Source organism: Genypterus blacodes, unplaced genomic scaffold, assembly GCF_046128005.1.
Source record: "Genypterus blacodes isolate CSIRO-AG114 ecotype Tasmania unplaced genomic scaffold, CSIRO-AGI_Gbla_v1 ptg000070l_1, whole genome shotgun sequence".
Taxonomy (NCBI): Eukaryota; Metazoa; Chordata; class Actinopteri; order Ophidiiformes; family Ophidiidae; genus Genypterus; species Genypterus blacodes.
Window position 1 is genome coordinate 4,765,344 of NW_027466880.1, and position 12,059 is coordinate 4,777,402.

General features: G+C 40.2%; 1 non-coding gene across 1 annotated transcript; it reads left to right on the forward strand.

The window, feature by feature from the left end:
* Window positions 1–4,922: 4,922 nt before the first annotated feature.
* On the forward strand, window positions 4,923–4,995 carry trnal-caa (transfer RNA leucine (anticodon CAA)). Its single transcript has one exon. It is a non-coding gene; the product is annotated as a tRNA-Leu (tRNA).
* Window positions 4,996–12,059: the final 7,064 nt, after the last annotated feature.

The window sequence follows — 12,059 nt, forward strand, 5'->3', positions numbered from 1 at the left end:
TTCACATCAGAACAAGAAGTCAGAATCACTGAATCTGCAGCTGAAACACGGTTCTTCATTTTGCCTTAGACATGGTGGGTTTTAGAGGTTCACTCCCACTGGCATTAGAGTGACTTTGTGTTGTATGAGTGAGTGTAAATCAGGTCAGGTGTAAGTCAAGTCAACTTTATTTATACAGCACATTACATACAATGTAAGCTCAATGTGATTCACACACAACAACATGTACAACAAAAAAGTGGGGAATAAATGTACATGGTCACAGTACCTTTGTATGGCTTCTGTTAAAGAACTTCCTGTCATAACTTCCTGTCATGTCTTTTGAAAGGAAAGTAGTCTGCGGTGGTTTGCAGATGATGTGATGTTTAGGTTCAAATATCTATATATATAACAGTTTGAATCATGCAACAGAATAATGTCATGCCAGCAGGGTGATGAATTCTAAAGCATCTTTTTCCATCTTCTGTCATCAAAATCTGCAAACCACCACAGTGTCCTTTCCTTTCAAAACTCCCATTATGATAGGAAGTACTAAAACTGTACTACTTTACCTAAAAGCTGTATGAGGGGATTGTGAGCATGTAAATCTCGCAAGCAGCCAGTAGGAAGACATCGCCAAAGAGAACAGTTTATGACAGAGGGAATTATTGACTAGTATTTTTGATTTATTTCCATTGAGTTTCTAAAATAGTTTCTGAGCTTTGACAGGTTTGTTATTAATCAGTCAGTGGATTTTGAAACACTTCCTGTACCTGAGAAATGAAATGCAGAAAGCCATTTCACCTCTGAGGGCGATATTTCACAATGCACAATACTGCCCTGGAAAGCTGTGAGTGGCAGCTCAGCGTGAGGTTTGACTAATGGGAAAATGATGATATGAAACATGTTTTGTATAGAAGGAATAGAGCAGAGCAGAGTGCCAGCTCAGGGAGAGAGTTGCAAAGGCATATTTACCTTTAATGTGTCTGAGAAGAATGGCTGGAGGGAGAAGAAGAGAAAAATAAATGTTTTTCTGTTTCGACCTGCAAAGAATATGCAGAATATCACAAAGTACAAAAGCAGCATAATAATAATAAGAATAATGAGAATAACTCCAGGGCTCAGAGGCCAAGCAGAGAGGAGGTTTAAGTCCATCAATGCCTTGCATTCCACTTCATACTACTTTTCGTTTACATCTTCTTACGTAATTTTCTTTATTTATAAATGGAATTTATTCTGAAGTACTTTTATATTTTTTACTTACTTTTATCTTTTATATATACATATATATATATATATATATATATATATATATATATATATATATATATATATATATATATATGTATATACTCATATGTATATACTCTTCCTCCTCCTTCTTCCTCCTCAGCTCTAACAGCAGCACTGTGGCACCTCTTTGTTGCATGACGAATCACGTGCACACAGTGTTTAACTAAACACACATCTGACTGGTGTTTAGTTTGTTTTGAAATTGTTTGCACATGAGAAAGGGCTGTAAAATTGTAATTAGGACATTGATAATATCAGCTGTAAATGTTGTATGCCATAATACTAGATAACATTTAAATTGTGACATCATTGTTTAACGCTATTATTGCTCCACTTTTTTAAATCGTAATCACAATATTAAAATCAGTAAATGTTCTTCTATTGACTGATTCTGAAACAGATTTAAAGGGGAAAAGAGTTCATCATGTTTTTGTTTCGGCAGAAAGTTATCTACTTTACATACTTTAGATGAACACGTCGACATTCCATCACACCTCTATAGACACTGATGCAGCTCAGTCAGCCAAATACGCCTCTGATCACCAACAAGCAAATTTATGCAATTGATGTCACACGCTTAAAGTTATGTACTGTCAGGGACGCATTTACTGACTGTGCGCTTGTGTATTTTATATACATAGCTGCGACTGAGATTTGAATTATGTTTGTCTTGTTTAGAAAAACTATCAAGTCATCGAGAATGAAGCAACGCCTCTGAACAAAGTAAACCTCTCATCACCACCTCGTGTGTAGCACTAAAATTACCATACGAGTGTGTAAGGAAGGAAGTGCACAGTTTGTGTAGGAATAAATGACTTTCCGAAATTCATTTGTATGTGCTGTTCTTGGATTTTAAATAAAAACACAATTTCATTGTGCTTTCTTTATCACACTGGCTAGAAGTAAAAACAGCATGAGGTGGGTGTCATCAATAGCAGCATAGCATCGGGGTGATACTTACGGCTCTCTGTTGATCCCTTTTCTATTCATTTAAAAGGAATTCTGATATTGATTTGTGTGTTGTGTTACCCATTTACATCACTGTGCAGGCCTAATTCCTGCACTGACTGTAAGCACTGCAGCAAACAAAAAATAAAAAAAAATAAGCACAGCAGCCTGAGGATGTTTTCAGTAATAACAGCAATATCACACTGAGACGTGAAAGCAACCGTGCTGGTGCAATGTGAAGTCAGGGGGCACGTGTGGATTAAGCGCCCTGCAGCGATCGCTAATGCTCAGATTGTAGCATCAGTTTTGAGGAGAGTCAACACACCAAAAAACACATTGGACACAACTAAAGAAACCAGCCATTTATCCACATTCACAGAATTCAATAAATCCCCTTCTTCTCTCTGGATCAATCTCATTAAACGCTGACACAGGGGCCTCCTGATTAGATCAATAACCCGGGGTGGGGGGGCGGGATTATGTACTGATGCACATAGTGAGGAGAAGGATACACATATGGTTTATTGATTGACTAGTGAAAGAGAAGCGCTCTTTGTCGTTCTGGAGTGAATGGAGCGTGGTGTGCCCAATTAAGCCAGGAGCAGCCCAGACTTCACTGTCTCTTTCTCTCTCTTATTTGGGGTCCCTTTGCTCTTATGTGCAGTCTTGGGTGGTTAATTGTTTATTTAATTTTAAAAGCCAACATATCTTAAGATCTGCTTAATTTATGCAATTCTTCTTCTTCTCTTCACTTTTACCCACGTGGGCTTTAGTTGTTATGTCAGGTTTGCTTTTGTTCAGTTCATGTACCAACTCTTCTAATTTGGACTTTTATGTTTCTCTCTTCCATTGCCTTTAGTCAAATAGACACACTTTTTTGGCCTTTGATACCTCCTCAGTGGCAAAGATGCAACAAACAGATGACGAAGGTGACGGTATCAGAGATGAAGGAATTCATCCATGCATGAAAATGAACAAGCTTGCGCTCAGAACATGCCGACGTCCTTCATCAAGTTGTTGTCTCTGGCAGCTTTCACCTCATTATGCTCAGCGTGCATTCATGATAAACGCTGGATTCTGCATCTTCTCCTGCGCTCAGTGATCAATTTTTTATCGGGAACTCCCTCAGCACAGAACTGTGTTTGCTTATTGTCCGTGAATGCCTCCCACAAAAAGTAGGCCGTCTATAAATAAACAAGAGCAGCTTGTGTTCTCTCTCTCTCTCTCTCTCTCTCTCTCTCTCTCTCTCTCTCTCTCTCTCTCTCTCTCTCTCTCTCTCTCTCTCTCTCTCTCTAGCCCAGGGCAGCTGGAGACACAGGAGATTAAAGACGTTTGAAGTTTTAGATTTTAAAGCTGCGCTCCTTGACTTCGACCCACTAAGGAGCAAAACGGTTGGAGTCAAGTCGAATTGTGTTCCACCGACGGCAAGAAGAAAAACAAACAAAATAACCTTGGTTTTGTGCCTTGAAGAAGGGAGGTGTGCTAAAGTGAAACGTATTGTTCCACTACTAAACATCTTCATGAAAGTCTTTGTTCGCTCTCGGCTGAAACGGGTCGGGAGGGAGGTCAAGAGAAGCTTCTTCTTCATCACTACTAACTACTAGGAAGCAGCTTTAGCTTCCTGATACTTCGCTCGGCCTGCTGCTTTACGGCTGTGAATAAAAATCTGCTCAGTTTTAGTGTCTTCATCACAAACTGCTTCTTAATATCACAGTACATTCAGGATTTAATGGTGCCTTTCTCAATGTTTTAACAAACTAGTGAGATATGACTTATTTAATTTGCATAATAAGGGAACAAGATGTTGCTAATGAGATGCATTTTAAGACATTGTTCAGTAAAACTCCATTAGCAGATCAAATACACATTACAAGCGTACTAATGTATACATTATAGATACAATGAAACAATAACCTCATGCAATGCTCAAAATCATATCAATATCTTATATTTGTTAAAATAGATTGATAATAAATAAGTAAATCATCACATTGTGTACATTTTGTGGCAAGATGAATTAGTATGTCATGATAATCAGACAAAAAGGGGGGGTCAGCGGAGGTACTTAGTATTATGCAAATTAAGGAAGGAGTGAGTGAATTTCAGACACAGCCTCAATTTGAATTTGGGGCAAATTGGGGAGTATTGAAAAAATTCTGAAAAAGTTGACTGCGGGGTCATCGTTTTGTAAAACTAGAGAAAACTTCAAAAGCCCATATCTTCGACATGGAAGGAGTGAGAGAGCTAAAAATTTCAGACACAGCCTCAAGGCTGCAACTGCAACAATTTGTGTGAATTTGGGGGAAATTGGGGAATATTGACAAAATTCTGAAAAAGCTGACCCCCAGTCATCGTTTTGTAAAACTAGAAAAAACTTGAAAAGCCCATGTCTTGGACAACGAAGCAGTAAGAGAGCTAAAGTTTCAGACATAGCCTCCAGGCTGCAATGGTATCATCTATATGGCATTTCATAGTAACCATGGACCAAATGGGTCATTTCTGTGAAAAGCCCATATATTGGACAAGGAAAGAGCTAGAGCTCCAGACCACATCATCTAGATGGCACTATGATCATTTGCTGCAAGTTTGGGGCAAATGAAAAATTTGGTCAAATTCGGGACAGTGTAACCATGGACCATTTTGTAAAAAGCCCATGTTTTGGCAGTGAAAAGAGCCTGAGCGCTATGACCGAAACTTAAATAGCAGAAATAGCTCAGTTGGGAGAGCGTTAGACTCAAGATCTAAATGTCCCTTGTTCAATCCCAGGTTTCAGCAGAAATCATTCTTGTCACAAAAATGTCAGTGTAACCATGGATCAAATGGGTCATGTTAAAGGCCCTTATCCTGGACAAGGTAAGAGCGAGACCTCTAGAAATTCAAACACATCATCTATATGGCACTAGGATCATTTGCTGCAAGTTTGGGGAAAATTCAAGCACATCATCTAGATGTGGTTGAATTTGTTGAATTTGAGAGAGCGCATTTCTCTCTGTTGAATTCATATATCTGTAAATCTGACTTTGAAAGACTCAGTGCCTCCCCAGCCACGAACTTCACCGCAAACCTCACCGCACATCACTGAATAGCTTAGACTTGAATGCACAATAACAGTGGAGCTATGTTTATACACAGCACTAGGCCCAGTTTGATATAAAACACAATTTTATACAATATAAATAGTAGGGGGTCCCTTAATGTCTCCTTCTGAAAACACCCAGAACCAGAGATACTGATTAACTGATTACTGAAAGTTGGAATGAGATCAGTTTTTCTGAACTGATCTATAGGTACCTGGTGATTTACAGTATGTCAGGGTACTTTACTGGCTCCTTTATTCTGTGAAGTACTATTTTGTGAGATGCTGTGAACAAGCAAACATTTTATCGTGAGGGTGATGCTCAACCACAATGGGCCAGAAGTCAGAAGAGGACACAAACTAACTGGCCCCCTGGCATCCCAAGGAGCTGAGGGATTAATGGATGACACGCTGGCGAATTGGGACAAGGTTTGGACCTTTGTGATCCTGTGTGTGTGTGTGTGTGTGTGTGTGTGTGTGTGTGCGTGTGTGTGTGTGTGTGTGTGTGTGTGTGTGTGTGTGTGTGTGTGTGTGTGGTTGTGTGTGTGTGTGTGTGTGTGTGTGTGTGTGTAAAATGATAAGCCCTTGGATTTAGGCTATGATTTTCTGGGTTATACCTCAAAAGCCACCTGCCTTCCTAAAACACCAACAGAACGATTTAAAATATTAATAGAGAAATAACCAACCAAACTGTTTTTATGCATCAGCCAGACGAGCAGAATAACCTGAAAAATTAAGCTGAAGCTTTCTAGTTACTCTTCTGTCCATCATCATCCCGGGGAGATTGAGTTATTTAGAGATTCCGGATTAATCGCAGCAGGCTGTGTTTAAACTTAGACTGAACAGCCAAGAGTGGAGACATTAAACACAGGGGGCTAAATCAAAATTATCAGAAGGAGGTTTGGCAGTGTGCGTCTTGGCGGGGAGGGGAGAAATACTGACCCACAATGAAGAACAGGGATGAAGTCCAGGATCTGCTATTATGTCAAGTTGATGTTTTGGCATCAAGCGAAAGTGATGATCTAAGATGTCTCTCAGCAGCATTTCTGGCCTTGACTGGAGTTCAAACTTTTTATGTGCACGTTTCCCTGAATTCAAAGCTATAATCCATCCATAGAACTGTGTAGCAACTGGCAGCAGTTGTGATTGTTCGCTCACGACAGATTTAACGTCTGCTGTTATTGGTCTCCAGGAGGGCAAGGGAGAGATTCAAGGTGCCAGTCAAGCACAACACAGCCCAGTTTATGTCCAAACACAAAATCAATTCAGTCAACAATGCATGTCTTTTTACCACCCACGGAGGAGGTTACTGTATAAAGGCTTGGATCGCTCTCTCTCTCTCTCAGGCTAAATTGGCAGAAGCAGAGGATTGATTTTGCTTGTTTGGAGGATAAGGGAGCAGAGAAAACAAACATGCATCACATTTTCTTCACATCACTGGATTTGCAGCTAGTGTTTCGCTCAAGAAGTAAAGGTTAGTTAATAAATAATGGGACTAACTCATACAACACAAAGTCCGGATTTAAGAAGAGGAAGTGTTGTTAGGGGCAAATGACATCACTCTTAAGGCAAACGAGACATAAAATGGTAGACTGGCTCCAATTCCCACCCTGTAATCTCTCCAGACCTGTATTTGTCTTTACTTTAGTTTGTCTGGGTGGTGTTGGACACAAATTAACCATTGAAATTATTGCTTGAAACCCAAAGTTTAGGTCTGGATTTCATCTCAATTTGACTAGAGAGCATTTAGACTTTACACTTAAACTTGGTCCCTCAGTACTGGAGCAGAACATAAAGGTAAAGCATTATGAGCCATTATGTCTGCCAAACTGCTACACGTTCCTAAACTTTGTCCCTTTGCTTTATTGCTTCACTGAATCATTGTTACAGACACATGGACACTTTATGTATGTTTCTGCAGTGCATTCATTCAAGCACAAAGACAGAGATACACACACACACACACACACACACACACACACACACACACACACACACACACACACAAACACAATGATCTCACATAATCCACGATCAAACAGTGAATCCACAGGAACAATTCTCTGCAGCCAAATCAATTTACAAAGAGAGAATCACACAAATAAGCCTCTTATATTCTCATTCAAAGATGGCTTTCATGTTTGTGTTTCCAAGTTGCTGGAGCACATCGTCTGCAGTAGCTACGTCAGCTCGTGCTTTTGGTCTTTAACTCGTGTTTTAAAATTAAATAAGAATATTCATTATTGCATCAGTGGGACCAAAAAAACTCATCAAGGCATTGGAAATGTCAAAGACTGAAAGCACAAATGTTCCAAATAAAACACTTATTTAGGCATTCCCAGGTTTCCCATGATGCATTTATTCATACAGCAACATTTCTACAACAGAAAATGTGATTTTCATAGATTGCTAACAAGCATTGGTCAATACTGAAGCCACCAATTCTTCATACAGTCTGCATCACCAAGATCAAACCAACAACACACTTCATATGTGTCTCGAAATAAACTCATTCAACCACCATTCACACCTGGCAACAACTCTTCTCATTCTGAAACATACATTATCATTAATAACACACTAACCCAGTGGTTCCCAAAGTGGGTGGCGCAACCCCTAGGGGGGCGCAGAGTTACTCTTGGGTCCATATTGTTTTATATCGGACAGCTGGGAACCGGTGTGGACCAAGTAAGTAGACTGGTAGCTGGTGAGTTGCCAGTTTGCCTCCAGAGCACTGCCGAGGTCCACGTGAGCAAGGCACCGAACCCCAGCTGCTCCATGGGCGCCGTAGAATGGCTGCCCTGCACTGCCCTCTGAAATGCATGTGTTTGTGTGTGTGTGTGATATGAGGGGGTGCAAGTCAAATTTCAATGGCATGCGATTTGCTGTGAATTGCATGCAACATGATGATTAATAAAAGTATCTTATCTTATCTTACCACTAGACTGGGACACCCCTCCTGCTGAGGTCCTGATCTTATTGACTTGTTAGCAATTAAGCCCTGTGGTGACCACATTCAGATCAAGAGCTCTGCAAACCATGTTGCAAATTGCAACACAATCATCAAACTTAATCTCCTCTCTGTCAGCTTCAGGCTCCCCTGATAAAGGGCGCCGTGAGAGAGCATCTGCGACTGCATTACATCTTTCTGACCGGCAATGAACACAAAACTCAAACGCAGCAATTAAAAAAGGGTCTTTGATCAAACAAAAAAGAGTAACTCCACTCCTGTAACTGAACCTGGGAGAATCCACACCTGACACTTCAAATAAATTGTGGTCGTTTTCTCAAACAGAAATGTATAGCTGAAAAGGTCTTTGTTTTATGGAGGAGATATACAAACAATGCTGTGAGAAAATGAGTTATTGACGTGCAGCCTGTTCGCCTTCAAATTATTGCCACGCTCTTTGGAATGTTACAGCATCTTAAAGCTCAATTCTATGTAAAGATACACACATTCACCCATCATCCTTCACTGTTTGGAGGATGCATAGTCAACACAATCCTGACCTCTGGTGCAGTGCAAACGTTGGTCCCTGCATATGCAAAGCTAATTTCCACCACGGGTCCCAGTGGCAAGATGGCAAAGGATGTCCGCCATTATCACATACGTTGATTAAAGTGTGCGTGCGTGATGCTGTCAATGTTTCTCCCTCTGGCTGCTTTTCAAACCACCTCGACAAAATGTTTCCCCTCACTGACATCGTACAGTACAATGACATTCATGAAAATCAATCTGCCTACATATTTTATAGCAATTCAAAGAATCTGCCATTAAACGGCTCTTTGAACATAGAGACAAGTCAAATCTAATACAAATTTGCTGCAAATTGCTGCACAAAGATGAGACAGACAATAAAATACAAAATTACAATGCCATAAAATGAGATTAAGATAAACTAAGAGACAGCAAAAACTACAAAAGCAACACATAAGGAGTACAGAAAGTATAGGCAAGACGGGACGGTTAAACATCAAACAGACCCAAACTCTCAGGAATGAAAGTGAGTATTTCTATTAGATTTAAAGGTAGCAATGGAGAGCGATGAATGCACAGAAAAGGCCCGATCATCTTTACTCTTTAAATTGGAACATGGGACAGACAGGCGCAGCTGACCTGAGCAACTGAGGAGGCTGGAATGGGAGCAGGAAGTGCGACATGAAGAAAACAAGACCTTAACATCAATTCTGAATTGAATTGGAAGCTGGCACGGTGAGATCAATGCGTAGTCCGTGAAGAGTCGGGAGGAGTCAGGAGGAGTGATAAATGGGGAGGCCTGGAGGAGTGAGATACAGTAGTAAACAGTACTATAATTTATTCTGGGCAACGATTTTTCATTTTTTTTTAAACTGCTCTCATGTGACTCCCACTCCCACAAAACCCGAGGAGTCACCTGACCCCAACATGTGAAGGACTCTGTGAAGGATCAATTACAGTGTCTGACTTGGAACTGAAAAAGCACACAAAAACAAAACACAATTGAGTATTAACAGTAATTGTGAATATATCAAATGTAATATAGTCAAGCTTAACCATGAGTCTCCTCCACTGTATTTTTACAAAGTTGTGGGGTTTGGAATTACACAATTCTGCAATGAAGCAATAACGTTGCCCAAAATGGGACTTTATTCTTCCCAGTTATTGGCGTTTTCATACCTTCAGACTCCCTGGCTAGATCAAATTCAACCTCCATTCCTTTGTAAAACTGAGATGAAAGCAAAAACGCTTTGTGTCGCTGAGAGAAAAGCAGGCAGAGGTAGAAGGTTTTCAACTGAAAGGGTTATTAAAGGGTTATTTATCACAATGGATCAAAGTCTTAAAGGTGGACTTATACTGGGTTATGTTGTTATTCAGTGCGTCAATGTATAAAGGTTTATGTGGCTGCAGGGCTAAATGACTCTGTATTGGTTATAATAATGTATTGGAGAGATAGTGTTCCAGACTTTACACTGCTCCCTCCTCAGCTATTAAGAAATTCCACTGTTTTATTTAATGTAAATTCAATGAAGCCCCCATTTGATGTGCAAAATAGCTACTAACTACAGTCATCAGATAAATGTAGTGTAGTAAAGTAAAGGTTCAAAGTGGAAACATGCACATGCACCAAGTTGTACTTAATTAGTATACTTAGTCTCTTCATTCATTTTATTTATTGTTATATATTTTATTTATTCTTATTCATCATTTGCATGTTTGGAGGAGAGTGAGCCTGGACTAGCCACTGTGTTTGTCTCCGCCTCGGGGCGCCGCCGTGTGATCCTCTATTTCCACATCTGATATGGCACCGCTTTGACAAGACAATTTGCGATTTATTTGAGTGTGAGTTTGGTTTTGTATTCTCTTTCTTAAATGCCCTTCTTAGGTGCCCAGTTGCAGAGCACTGGTCAGGTTTGGGTCATTCTGGCATTCACACTGGGAGAACTGATCCAAACGCTTCCTTTTACTGTCTCAGCCTGCTATGATATCCATCATCATGTTGCATGCAATTCACAGCAAATCGCATGCAATTGAAATTCAACTTGCATCCCCTTATACCACGCACACACACAAACACATGCAGTACAGAGGGGATGCAACCCTTTAGTTCATTTATCACAGCTATGTAGGTCAGGGTTACTTACTGGGTCGCCAACTGATCTTTACAGTGGCCTTGTGGGAAATAATATTCTTCTGCCAGTGTAATTCGAGTGGTGTGTGTCCCTCCTGCCTGTTATCAGTAACTCTGTAGGTCTGCAGTGTATCTCGGAGGGAGGAGTCCTCAGGATCTGTGGCCTACTTTTGTCAGACAGAGAATGAAGCTTTCTCTTTGCTTTTGTTTGTAAAAGCTCCTCCAAGTTGAATAGAACATTGCATTTTGTTGCATCATTAAATTGACACAAAGCCTATGAATTATATTTAGCACTGCCACAGTCATCTTGGGGTTTTGACAGGTCTTGTTGTCTGCGATCGGCAGGAGGAATCTATATTTGAACACGTTGCAGTTATGGATATGTGCTTTATTTTAAGGACAGGTGACATTCAAGTCTTGAACTTCACCAAGGTAGAATTAAGGAAAAAGTCTGGAGATTCTGAAAGGAGCAGCAGGTGGTCTACAGTGCTGAATCATCAGAATCATCATGTCAAACGGGGCCAGTGAGAGTGGCGTAATCATCCAAACAGCTGCTTCCCAAGACCATGCGTTAGCAAACACGACAGAGAGGAGACATGCAGCGCAGAAAGCAGCAGCACTAAAGCTGTTTTAGCTCTTACTTCAGGGCGACACATGAAAAATTATGATTCCATATTTCCTGTGCACCATGTTTAATTACAATAATTAAATCTTTATTTTTATTGATTAAATCTATACAGTCTCCTGTCATACTTAATAAATCTATTACTATTTACATGGACCTCAACCATGCTTTATTCAAAACTAAATCCATATATTGGTTTGGTGTTTCCTCTGCTTTAACACTTTGATGTTATTAGTTTATATTAAGTGATACTCTGTAATTCATACGTTCAGCCTGTGTGGGGGTCATATCTGCATATGCATGTGGGTGCATAGCCTCTGATTGGCCAGCGGCCAGCGAGAGAGAGAGAGAGAGAGAGAGAGAGAGAGAGAGAGAGAGAGAGAGAGTGTGTGTTTCAAAACTGTAATACATAGTTATTCACTTATAAAAATTGTAACTTGAGGCTTGGATGTACATCACATGCATTTAATATCCAGCTGTGTGTGTGTGCGTGTGTGTCATCGACAATCTCTTTACCGCTGATCTCCAA